Here is a 12,760-nt window from a genome sequence, read left to right as displayed (position 1 = left end):
AAATTTCCAGAATAATACATACTTAGTTGGGTATTTGGTTCATGCTTTACAAAGCTGGTTTTAATTTGATAATATTCTATTTAGGAGTTTTCATTTGTATTCAATCCTCAGACTGGTCTGTGGAATTTTGATTTTGTTTCTTTTGCCGTATTTAGTATTCAGGTAATTTTTGCTACACACAATGATTAGGTAAGCAATATTTAGACAAAATTTTTAATTGCCCCTTGCGTGTTTTATCCATTACAATTTTTATTTCCTCCTAATTAAGTCTGGTATACTTATCTAAAACTGTTCAATTTATGAACATATAATTTTATTATTCCACAACTTTAAATAGAATTTCTCTCATTTTGAAAAATGTTCATTTATGTATGGAACACCTTTTATTTATGTTTGTTAAATTAGTTTTGACAGAGCTGTTGTATTATATTGTTCTTTCTTATTTATTAATTCTGTTTTCCTGTTTTTTCTAATATATTAATTTATGCACTTATTTAAAAAAATCTTTATACTCTTTATTTTGTTTTCTTTCTATACTTTCTTCAATGATTAGTTCAGTCAATTTTTTCTTGTATAAAATTTTATCAGGTTAGAAATTTTAAATCTTGTGTAAAATTTTATCAGGTTAGAAATTTGGCTGCATCCCTTAATTTTTATATAGTCTAAATTTTGGCTTTTTTTCCCCCTAAACTAAAAGTTTGTAGATCACATTTTAATTTGTATACAGATTTTGGTTAACCATGTAAAAACATATGTTGATTTTTAAGTGAAATAGAAAACTGAGTTATAGTGACAAAAACTGTGAATGGGCTTAACTAATACACTATTAGGTGTGTATATGCATGTATACGTGGAGATTTTGGTAAATTTGTGTATGGTGTATCTGTGGGTTTATTTTTACCTTTCCTAACTCATTGTTTAGTCTAAATTCTGGGGAGGGGTTGGGGATACAGCAATCAGATGGTGTGAATGAGAAATCAAGTCTGTAGAGCCAAGCAACTATTTTATTTTAACTCTCCACCCCCCTCAACATTTCGTTCATATAACAGATTGACTCCCAAAAGGAATTAATCCATATTGGGTTTTATCATACATGTTTCAAAAGCTACTGCTAACAAAAGGGGATCCAAGAGTAACTTTATCTGCTGATACTCAGATACATTTTGTTTCAAAACCATACACTGAAGCATTGCTGATAGATCCTTAGGAAAACATATTCACATGTAACTTCCAATCACACTGAACCATATTTGAAAGATTTTTCAAGGTTAGCTCTGGCATAAGCTAACATTATACCATTTAATCCAGGAATTATTTTAGCATTTGATTAATGACATATGTTTGATACATAATATAATTTTGTGAACACTAAATCAAATTTTAACTTCATTAGGTTGATTTAGTGGTTTTGGAGAAAGCTTTAAATCTTTTCTGCTAATTTGTTGCTTTGTTTTCTGTTTTACATTTTTAAAAATTCTTACTTATTAATTTTGAACCTGCCTTTTAATGATGATTCCCCTTAATTGGGAAGTAATGTGAAGGCACTACAGCAATTTGGCCAGCTTTCTGTATATGAGTCCCGCTATCCTGATTGAAAAATATATCAACTCTTTCTTTTTTTCATTCATTCCATGAACCCTTACTTTTTAAAAAAATTTATATTGGGGTATGGTTGATTAACAATGTTGTGTTAGTTTCAGGTGTACAGCAAAGTGATTCAGTTATACATGTACACGTTTCCATTCTTTTTCAATTTTTTTTCCTATTTAGGTTGTTACATAATATTGAGCAGAGTTTCCCTGTGCTATACAGTAGGTTCTTGTTAGTTATCCATTTTAAATATGGCAGTGTGTACATGTCAATCCCAAACTCCCTAACTATCCCTCCCCTCCACCCTTCCCCTCTGGCAACCATAAGTTCCATGAACCTTTATTGAATACACCTAAGTGCTAGGTACTGCAGTCAACATTGGACAAATCAGTGGTGAGCAAAAGCAGAGTCCCTGCTTTCAGGAGACGTACAGTCCAGTATGGGAAACATAAATTGTTAAATGTGAAAGTGCAATTGATGTACATACACTGTGCAGTACATGCTGATATGTGAACACATAATAAATGGGTGGGAGGCCGGGGTGACTGCAAAGAGGGTGGATCTTCTGCTGAGACGAAAAGTTGAGCAGGGATTCGCTAGGCAAAGTGGAGAGGAGATCCTTTTTGGCAGGGGGAGGAGCATATGCAGAGACCCTGTGAGCAGGGGAAACAAGGTCTACAGAAAGAACTGAGGAAAGGTCTGAGTGGCCTTTGAGGTCTGAATGGCCTGGATATTGAGAGCCAGTAGAAGGGGCGTTAAAAAGAGGCCTGAGAGGGAGAGGGTGTCTGCATTGTGGAGGGTCTTATGTTGTATGAGAAGATGTGTCCTCTACTCTCCATGCAACGTGAAGGCCAAAGAAGTGCTTAAAAGGGGTGACATGATCTGACTTAAATTTATCACTTCATTTAACAAGTACTTATCAAGTGCCTGCTGTTCATCAGGCATTGCTATGGGCACAAGAAATACAGCAGGGACTAAAACAGACAAAAAAACCCTGACCTCATACTGCTGGTAATGCAATGCAGTGTGTAATAGGTCAGAGAAATCCTCATAGAGGAAGTGACATGTAAGCAAGAATCTGAAGAAAACGAGGAGATCCAGGGAGGGAATGAATGATACCAAAGACCGGTGAATACACGTCAGCCAGAAGAAACAGTTCCAGCTGTCCTGACTCTGGACTCTGCAGCTCAGAGGGCATTGATGAGCTCTCACAAATATGTATGTGTGTGCATGCACGCATGTAATGTGCAGTAAGTTAAGAAGCAGACATGAAGAAAATAGGCTACAGAGATAACGTAGGGTGAGGGGAGAAACAGATGAGGACAAAGTTTTATGGCTGGATGGAAAAAGATGAAGCTGGGAGAAAAAAGCCACAAGTATGTTGTGTGAATTCAAGGAAAAAGAAAGGCAGTGGTTTCATCATTCAATGGTGTTGACAGGTAAGGATAAGAACAACTTATTTTGGGTTAGTGACTGGAGGGTTACTAAATCCTGTTTTGATGGAGTAACACAAGCCACGTCCATTAGAATGGAGAAACGAGAAGTGGAAAGCGTCAGAATAGCTACATTTTTGAAAACTTTTCAAAGATACGAAAAGGAGAGACTAAAATAGTATCTGAAGGAGATTATAGAATCAAGGAAGTTTTTGTTTGTTTTTAATGGGAAAGACTGTGTTATGTTTAGAACTTGATGAGATCCAATCAAGATGGAGACGTTGAATATACAAATGAAAGAAGGGAAGTTTAATAATACTGTTTAATGGGTAACTTGAACTTGGCAAATATTATAAACTTTTGTGGAGGCACAACTACAGAGGCAGTATCTCTAATAATCATCACAATAATCAATTCATTTATTGTTATCACTTTAAATGTATTTTTCCAGTATCAACTAATAATCTCTATTTAACTAATGATGTTGCTTTTTAAGGAAAAAGGGAAAATGCATTTATCTTTCTCTTAGTTGAGTATTTGACTTCAGTGATTCATGCTTCAGTCTCTCTTCACCAAAGATAAACAATCTACATATTACCTACTGTTACAATGCATGACAGTTTATAAATAGCTAAATTTTAGAAGCTACTATTAAGTCCTTGAGTGGATTTTAATAAACCATTAATCTCTTTCTCACTTCTGTGTTATTTATCAACTTTACGTCAAAGGACAAGGACAAATTATCCAAACATTGTTTAGTACAATCATCATTAATTAATTAACATTTATCCAGTGGGGATTTTAACCTTTTCTCCCCGCAAGGGCTATTCTAATGTCAGAGTAGGATAAAAAATATCTATAGCGACTGTTACCTCTGTCCAACTTAACGTTTATCCTAAGTCAGTTAGCTCTCTACTAGAAGCAAGGAGGTGAACAGCTGGTTGTGGAAGTCTGTACAGCAGACTGTACAGACTGTACAGTCTGTACAGCAGAAAAGGAACACAACTTCCAGAAAAATCCTTCCTAATTCCTCTCTTATAATTTAAAATATATGACATGATTAATGACCCATCCTTCGTTACTTTCCATTTCTTTTCTTCTTTTCTTGGAACTCTGTTGATATGCAGTTACTATACTTAGATTAAGGGCAAATAAGTCTTATTACATTTTTACAACTTTCAGAATAGTATCTACTGTTAAAAGTGGATTCTAAAGCACACGCCGTGTGTCATGCAGAGAGTTAATAAATCCTGGACCAATGGTGACATTTCAAACCTAATCAACACTGGCATTCTTTACTTGCACAAACAGCCATGAACAACAGGGGATTTGAGAATGGTCTTCTCACATGTCATATAACTTTCAAATTGACTTTTCTTTTAATAATTTTTTCCTGGCTGATCCGTATGAATCCCCTTTATTAAGAAAAGTAATTTATCCAGGATTCAGTGAAGAACCAGCTAACCCTTTGTTAATCATTCAGGGAAATGTTGCAGGCTTAAGCACTTTTAGAGGTAGATATTGAACCTACTACTTGCTATAAGCAAACTTTGAAATACAGATAAGGCCCTATGAGTCATCTTCATCTGCTGAAAGGATGGTTAAGCTGCATGTGCACAAATTATGATTTTCTACCCACTTGCTAACCAATAAGGAAGAGCTCCAGATAGAGTAGAACCTGAGTAAATAAGACTTGTTTGTTTCAGTAGAAAATAATTTACCATCACTGTCTAGTTAGTTTTGGACGAGATAAATTTAAATTTGGGATTTATTTTGTAAGATATTGTCTTCTCTACTGTAAAGCCTCGTGCCAGAAACAGTGATTTTGAGGGTTGGTGGCCTCTGATAAATTACCTGAAATGCTGTCAGTTTGAGCTGAATATTGATTTCTTTATTCCTCTTTTAAGAACATTTTTATTTGTTTATTACTTTTGCAAAAAAATTTGGAATAGATCTCATTTGCCTGTTTTCTTCTCTCTTCATGGTATTAGGGATTTGGCTTGCTTCTACGAATAAGCTGGAATATCTTCAGAAATTGTTTGATTGAAAACACCACCAGTGGGCTTTCATTAAATTTTAATTACTGTGACTAGTGAAACATATACACCTATCTTATTGAGATTATTCTACTGTAGTTAGTGTTATAATAATAGCTCTATTTAAGATCAATAACTTGAATATTTTCTAAGGTTTTTTTTTGTTTTTTGTTTTTTGTTTTTTGCGGTACGCGGGCCTCTCACTGTTGTGGCCTCTCCCGTTGTGGAGCACAGGCTCCAGACGCGCAGGCTCAGCGGCCATGGCTCAAGGGCCTAGCCGCGCAGCGGCATGTGGGATCTTCCCGGACCGGGGCACAAACCCGTGTCCCCTGCACCGGTAGGAAGACTCTCAACCACTGCGCCACCAGGGAAGCCCTCTAAGGTTTTTTACCAGTTAATTTTCTTTCTTAGGAGGTCATATTCTATCTTACAGCTAACCAAATGAGTTTTATGTCTTAGCATAGATGGTTTACAACTTTCTGTTTATTCTTTACTAAGAATTCTATTAAAACATTAACTCGAGGCAGGATTAAGATGGCAGAATAGGAAGACCCTGAGCTCACCTCTTCCCATGAACACATCAAAACAGCAACTACATATAGAACAACTCTTTCTGAGAACAAACTGAAGACTAGCAGAAAGGCTCATCTACAATTACGTATATAAAGCGAAAGCCACACCCAGATGGGTAGGAGGAGAAGAAAAGTGATCTAGTCAGGACTCACACCCCTGGTAGGAAACCCAGAAGAGGAAGGGGATATCACAACCTTGGAAGTCCCCCGTAAGGAGCAAGTAATTTGAGTCCCACATTGGGCACCCCAGCCCCTGGGAAACACCTGAGGACAGCTGGTTTTGAAAACCAGCGGGCTTACCACTGTGAGAGCCAGGGGCTGTAGGAAACTCGACTCTGCTCTTAAAGGACACAGACTTTGCTCTGCACAATCTTACTCCCAATCCCAACACAGAGGCAGCAGAATGAAAAGTGCCTTATGTTCTAGCTGGCCTGCCAAAACCACACCAGAACATCCCTCAGCCCAAACCGGGCTTAGCTTCAATCCTTCCACCACTGCCAAGGCAGCAGCTCTGGTGAACCCCAGGAAAAGCCTAGGCTCCCATGGCTCCAGCTTCACTCCCTGCCAAGGCAGAAGCTGCCAGGGTGCCCTGGGAGAAACACCAACCTCTGTCAGGCTCCAGCTCTATCCCCGCTTCACCAGTTTCAGCCCACCCCTGCCAAGGCAATGGCCCTGGTGCTTCCCAGAAAAAACCTGGCCCACAATCACTTCAGATCCAGCTCTCCCACCAAAGCCAATGGACACATGTAGTCTGTATAGGGATGCTCCTACACAAGGACAGCCTTTGAAGAATGGGATAGGTGATTGCTCTGCCTAATTTCATAGGGACAGAAAGAGTCAAATAAAATAAGACAGACGGATATGTTCCCAACAGAAGAACAAGATAAAACCCTAGAAAAAATCCTAATGAAATGGAGATTAGTAGTTTACCTAATAAAGAGTTCAAAGCAATGGTCATAAAAATGTTCACCGAACCAGGGGAAAGAATAGAGGAACACAGTGGGAACTTCAACAAAGAATTAGAAAATATAAAAAAGAATCAATTAGAGCAGAAGAATGTAGTCACTGAAATGAAAAATACACAGCAGATTAGGTGATACACAAGAATGGATCAGCAATCTTTAAGAGAGAATAGTGGAAATCACCCAATCAGAACAAGTAAAAAGAAAAAAGTAATAATGAAGATAGTTTAAGGGGACTTTGGGACAACATCAAACACTAACATTCACATTATAGGGTTTCCAAAAAGAGGAGAGAAAAAGTAGAAGAAAATGTATTTGATGAAATCATGGCTGAAAAATTTCCTAAGCAAAAGAAGGGAAGAGATATCCAGGTCCAGGAAAGACAGCGAGTCCCAAACAACCGTAACTCAAAGAAATCCATACCAAGGTATATTATAATAAAAATGGCAAAAGTTAAAGATCAAGAGAGAATTCTAAAGGCAGCAAGAGAAAGACAAAGTGTCACAAGCAAGGGGACTCCCCACCATGAGGCTATAAGCTGATCTTTCAGTAGAAAATTTGCAGACCAGAAGGTAGTGGCATGATACATTTAAGGTGCTAAAAGGGAAACAAAACAAAACAAAACAAAACAAAAAAAACAAAGAAAACTACAACCAAGGATATTCTACCCAGCAAGATTATGATTCAGAATTGAAGGAGAGATAAAGATACTCTCAGACATGCAAAAACTAAGAGTTCATTGCCGCTAAACCAGCCTCACAAGAAATGTTAAAAGGTCTTATTTAAGAAGAAAAAAATAGTAATAAAGAACATAAGAAGAAATAAGAAAATATATGAAAGGAAAAATATCACTGGTAAAGGCAAATACATAGTAAACACAGTGGATCAACCACTTTAAAAGCTAGTATGAAGGTTAAAAGACGAGTTGTAAAGTCAGCTATAACTACAAAAAGATGTAAAATATGATTTCAAACAACAAAACATGGGGGGAGGTAAAAAATGTGTTTGAACTTAAATGACTGTTAGTTTAAAACAAATATATGTATGAACCTCATGGTAAACACAGACCAAAAACGTACAGTAGATACAAAAAAAAAAAAAAAGAAAGGAACTCAAACATTACACTAAAGAAAACCATAAAACCACAAGGGAAGAAACTAAAAGAAGAAGAAAGGAGCAAAGAAGAACTTCGAAAACAAGAAACAAAATGACATATAGGTACATATCTATCAATAATCACTTTAGATGTAAATAGACTAAATGCTTCAATGAAAAGACATATGGTGGCTGACTGGATACAAAAATCAAGACCCATTTATATGCTGTATACAAAAAGCTCACTTTAGAGCTAAAGACACACACAGATTAAAAGAGAGAGGATGGAATAGATATTCCATGCAAATGGAAAGGAAAATAAAGCTGGGGTAGCAATACTCATGTCAGACAAAATAGACTTTAAAGCAAAGTCTATAACAAAAGACAAAGAAGGGCATTATATAATGATAAAGGGGTCAATTCAAGAAGAGGATGTAATATTCATAGACATATATGCATGCAATATAGGAGCACCTCAATATATAAAGCAAATATTAACAGACATAAAGGAAGAAATTGACAATAATACAGTAATATTAGGGGACTTTAATAATGCACTTACAACAATGGCTTGATCATCCAGATGGGAAATCAGTAAGGAAACAGAGGCCTTAAATGGCATATTAGACCAGATGAACTTAATAGATATTGACACATTATTCCATCCAAAAACAGCAGAATACACATTCTTTTCAAGTACACAAGTATACAAACATTCTCCATAATAGATAACTTGCTGGGTCACAAAACAAGTCTTAATACATTTAAGAAGACTGAAATTATATCAAGCATTTCCCCAACCACAGTGGTATGAAATTAGAAATCAGTTACAGGACAAAAACTGGAAAAAAACACAAACGTGGAGACTAACAACATGCTAAAAAAAAATAAATCAGTCAATGAAGAAATCAAAAGAGAAATCAAGAAATACCTTGAGAGGAATGAAAACAGAAACAAAACTTTCCAAAGTCTATGGAATGTAGAAAAAGCAGTTTTAGGAGGAAAATTTATAACAATACTGGCCTACTCCAAGAAACAAGAAACATCTCAAATAAACAACCTAACAGTCCACCTAAAGGAATTAGAAAAAAGAAAGCTCATAGGTATCAGAAGAAAGGAAATAATAAATTGCAGAGCAGAAATAAATGAAATAGCAAAAAACAATTGAAATGATCAACAAAATTATTATTTTTAAAAGATAAACATAATTGGCAAAACTTATCCAGAATCATGAGGGAAACAGAGAGAGGGCCCAAATAAATTCAATTAGAAATGGAAGAGGATAAGTTACAACCAATACCACTAATATATAAAGAAGATTAAGAGATTACTATGAACAATTAAATACTAACAAATTGAGCAACCTGGAAGAAATGGATAAATTTCAAGAAACATATGATCTCCCACGACTGAATCAGGAATAAATAGAAAACAGGAGTAGAACAATTACCAATAATGAAATTGAATTATTAGTAATAAAAGTTCCCAACTAACAACATTCCAGGAACAAATGACTCCACAGGTGCATTCTACCAAACATTTAAAGAAGACTTAACACTTACCCTTCTCAAACTATTTTGAAAAATTGAAGAGGAAGGAATGCTTTAGAACTTACTCCACAAGACCAGCTTCACCCTGTTACCAAAACCAGACAAAGACACCACAAAAAAAGAAAATTATAGGCCAGTATCATTGATGAACATAGATGCAAAAATCCTCAACAAAATATTAACAAACAAAATCCAACAATACATTAAAAGGATCATACACTATGATCAAGTGGGATTTATTCCAGGGATGCATGGATGGTTCAACATCTGCAAATCAATTGGTGTGATACATCACATTAACAAACTGAGGAATAGAAATCATATGATCACCTCAATAGATGAAGGAAAAGCTTTTGACAAAATTCAGCACCCATTTATGATGAAAACTCTCAACAAAGTGGATGTAGATGTAATGTACCTAAACATAATAAAGGTCACATATGACAAACCAAAAGCCATCATCATACTCAATTGTAAAAAGCTGGAAGCATTTCTTCTCAGATCAGGAACAAGACAAGGATACCTACTCTCACCACATTGATTCAACATAGTATTGGAAGTCCTAGCCACAGAAATAGACAAGAAAAAGAAATGAAAGGCATCCAAATTGGTATGGAAGAAATAAAACTGTCACTCTTTGCATATGATATGGCACTATATATAGAAAACCTAAAAACTTTACCCAAAAACTATCAAAGTAAATGAATTCAACAAAGTTTCAGGACAGAAAATTAATATGCAGAAATATGCATTTCCATATAGTAATAGTGAACTATCAGAGAAATCAAGAAAAGAATCCCATTTATAATTACATTAAAAAAGATAAAATACCTAGGAATAAATTTCACCAAGGAGGTGAAGACCTATATTCAAAATTGTGAGACATTGATGAACCAAATTGAAGACAACACAAATAAATGTCTTATAATCTGCATTTCCCTGTTCGTTTATGAGAGTGAGCTTCTTTTCATATGTTTACTAGTCATTCTTTTTTCCTTTTTTGTTTATGTATTTTGCTCACCTTTTCCATTTTATGATTCCTTTTACTTGATTTTTGAGAATCCATTATATTATGTCTTCTGAATATATATTCATTCATTATATATGTTTCGAGGATTTAAAGTTTATAGTTTTTCTTGCCATTTTTTGGTGTCTTCAAAATATAGAAGCTTTATATTTTAAGGCAGTCATAAATGCATTTTTCCAGTTTAATGTTTGTGTTGCTTATTTTATGGCCTATCAAAAGACACAAAAATTCTTATTTATTTTTATGTAAAAGCTTTCAATATCTTCCTGGAAGCCATCTTGAATTCATTTCTATTTATGGAGTGAGATAGGTGATGCAGTTCAATTGTTTCACATATAGATAACCACTTGTTCTGTAGCTGCTGTAACAGATCACAAAGTGGATTAAAATAACACATATTTACCATCTTATAGTTCTGCAAGTGAAAAGTCAGAGGTGAATTTCACTGGGCTAAGATAAGTTGCCACCAGGGTTTCTTTCTGGTGGCTCTAGAGTAGAACTCATTTCCTTGACATTTCCAGCTTTTAAAGACCACCCACATCCGTGTCTCATGGTCCTCTTCCTTTATGTTCAAAACTAGCAATGTCACATTTCTCTGACCCTTCTTTCCTTGTTACAATTCTCTTTCTGCCCTCAATCAGAAAAAGGTCTCCATTTTTAAGGACTCGTGTGATTAGATTGAACACGTCTGGATGATCCAGGAAAATGTGCCCACCTCAAAGTGTGTATTCTTTTATTTTTTAATTTTTTTCTTTACATTTTAACATTTTTATTGGAGTATAATTGCTTTACAATGCTTTGTTAGTTTCTGCTGTATAGCAAAGTGAATCAGCTATACGTATACATATATCTCCATATTCCCTCCCTCTTGTGTCTCCCTCCCACCCTCCCTATCCCACCCCTCTAGATGGTCACAAAGCACCAAGCTGATCTCCCTGTGCAATGCAGCTGCTTCTCACTAGCTATTTATTTTACATTTGGTAGTGTATATATAGGTTGATGCTACTCTCTGACTTTGTTCCACCTTACCCTTCACCCTCCCCGTGTCCTCAAGTCCATTCTCTATGTCTGTGTTGTTATTCGTATCCTGCCCCTAGATTCATCAGAACCATTTTTTTTTTTTTTTAGATTCCATATATATGTGTTAGCATACGGTATTTGTTTTTCTCTTTCTGACTTACTTCACTCTGTAGGACAAACTCTAGGTCCATCCACCTCACTACAAATAACTCAATTTCGTTTTTTCTTACAGCTGAGTAATATTCCATTGTATATATGTCCCACATCTTCTTTATCCATTCATCTGTCGATGGACACTTAGGTTGCTTCCATGTCCTGGCTATTGTAAATAATGCTGCAGTGAACATAGTGGTACATGACTCTTTCTGAACTATGTTTTCTTCAGGGTATATGCCCAGTAGTGGGATGGCTGGGTTGTACGGTAGTTCTATTTTTGGTTTCTTAAGGAACCCCCATACTGTTCTCCGTAGTAGCTGCATCAATTTACATTCCCACCAACACTGCAAGAGGATTCCCTTTTCTCTACACTCACTCCAGCATTTATTGTTTGTAGACTTTTTGATGATGGCCATCTGACCCGTGTGAGGTGATACCGCATTGTAGTTTTGATTTGCATTTCTCTAATGATTGGTATTGTTGAACATCGTTTCATGTGTTTGTTGGCAATCTGTATATGTTCTTTGGAAAAATGTCTATTTAGGTCTTCTGCCTATTTTTGGAATGGGTTATTTTTTTTGATATTGAGCTGATTGAGCTGCTTATATATTGTGGAGATCAATTCTTTGTCAGTTACTTCATTTGCAAATATTTTCTCCTATTTTTAGGGTTGTCTTTTCTTCTTGTTTATGGTTTCCTTTGCTGTGCAAAAGCTTTTAAGTTTTATTAGGTCCCATTTGTTTATTTTTGGTGTTATTTCCAATTCTCTGGGAGGTGGGTCAAGAAGGACCTTGCTGGGCTTCCCTGGTGGTGCAGTGGTTGAGCGTCCGCCTGCTGATGCAGGGGACACGGGTTCATGCCCCGGTCTGGGAAGATGCCACAGAGTGGATGGGCCCGTGAGCCATGGCCGCTGAGCCTGTGTGTCTGGAGCCTGTGCCCTGCAATGGGAGAGGCCACAGCAGTGAGGGGCCTGCGTACTGCAAAAAAAAAAAAAAAAAAAAAAAAAAAAAAAGAAGGATCTTGCGGTGATTTATGTCATAGAGTGTTCTGCCTGTGTTATCTTCTAAGAGTTTTATAGTGTCTGACCTTTAGGTCTTTAATACGTTTTGAGTTTACTTTTTTTTTTTTTTTTTTTTTTCTTTTTGCGTTATGTGGGCCTCTCACTGTTGTGGCCTCTCCCGTTGCGGAGCACAGGCTCCGGACGCGCAGGCCCAGCGGCCATGGCTCACGGGCCCAGCCGCTCCGCGGCATATGGGATCCTCCCAGACCGGGGCACGAACCCGCATCCCCTGCACCGGCAGGCGGACTCTCAACCACTG

The sequence above is a fragment of the Mesoplodon densirostris genome, chromosome 1 (assembly GCF_025265405.1).
Source record: "Mesoplodon densirostris isolate mMesDen1 chromosome 1, mMesDen1 primary haplotype, whole genome shotgun sequence".
NCBI lineage: Eukaryota > Metazoa > Chordata > Mammalia > Artiodactyla > Ziphiidae > Mesoplodon > Mesoplodon densirostris.
The sequence above is the reverse complement of the archived record's forward strand: the minus strand, read 5'-3'. Positions refer to the sequence as shown.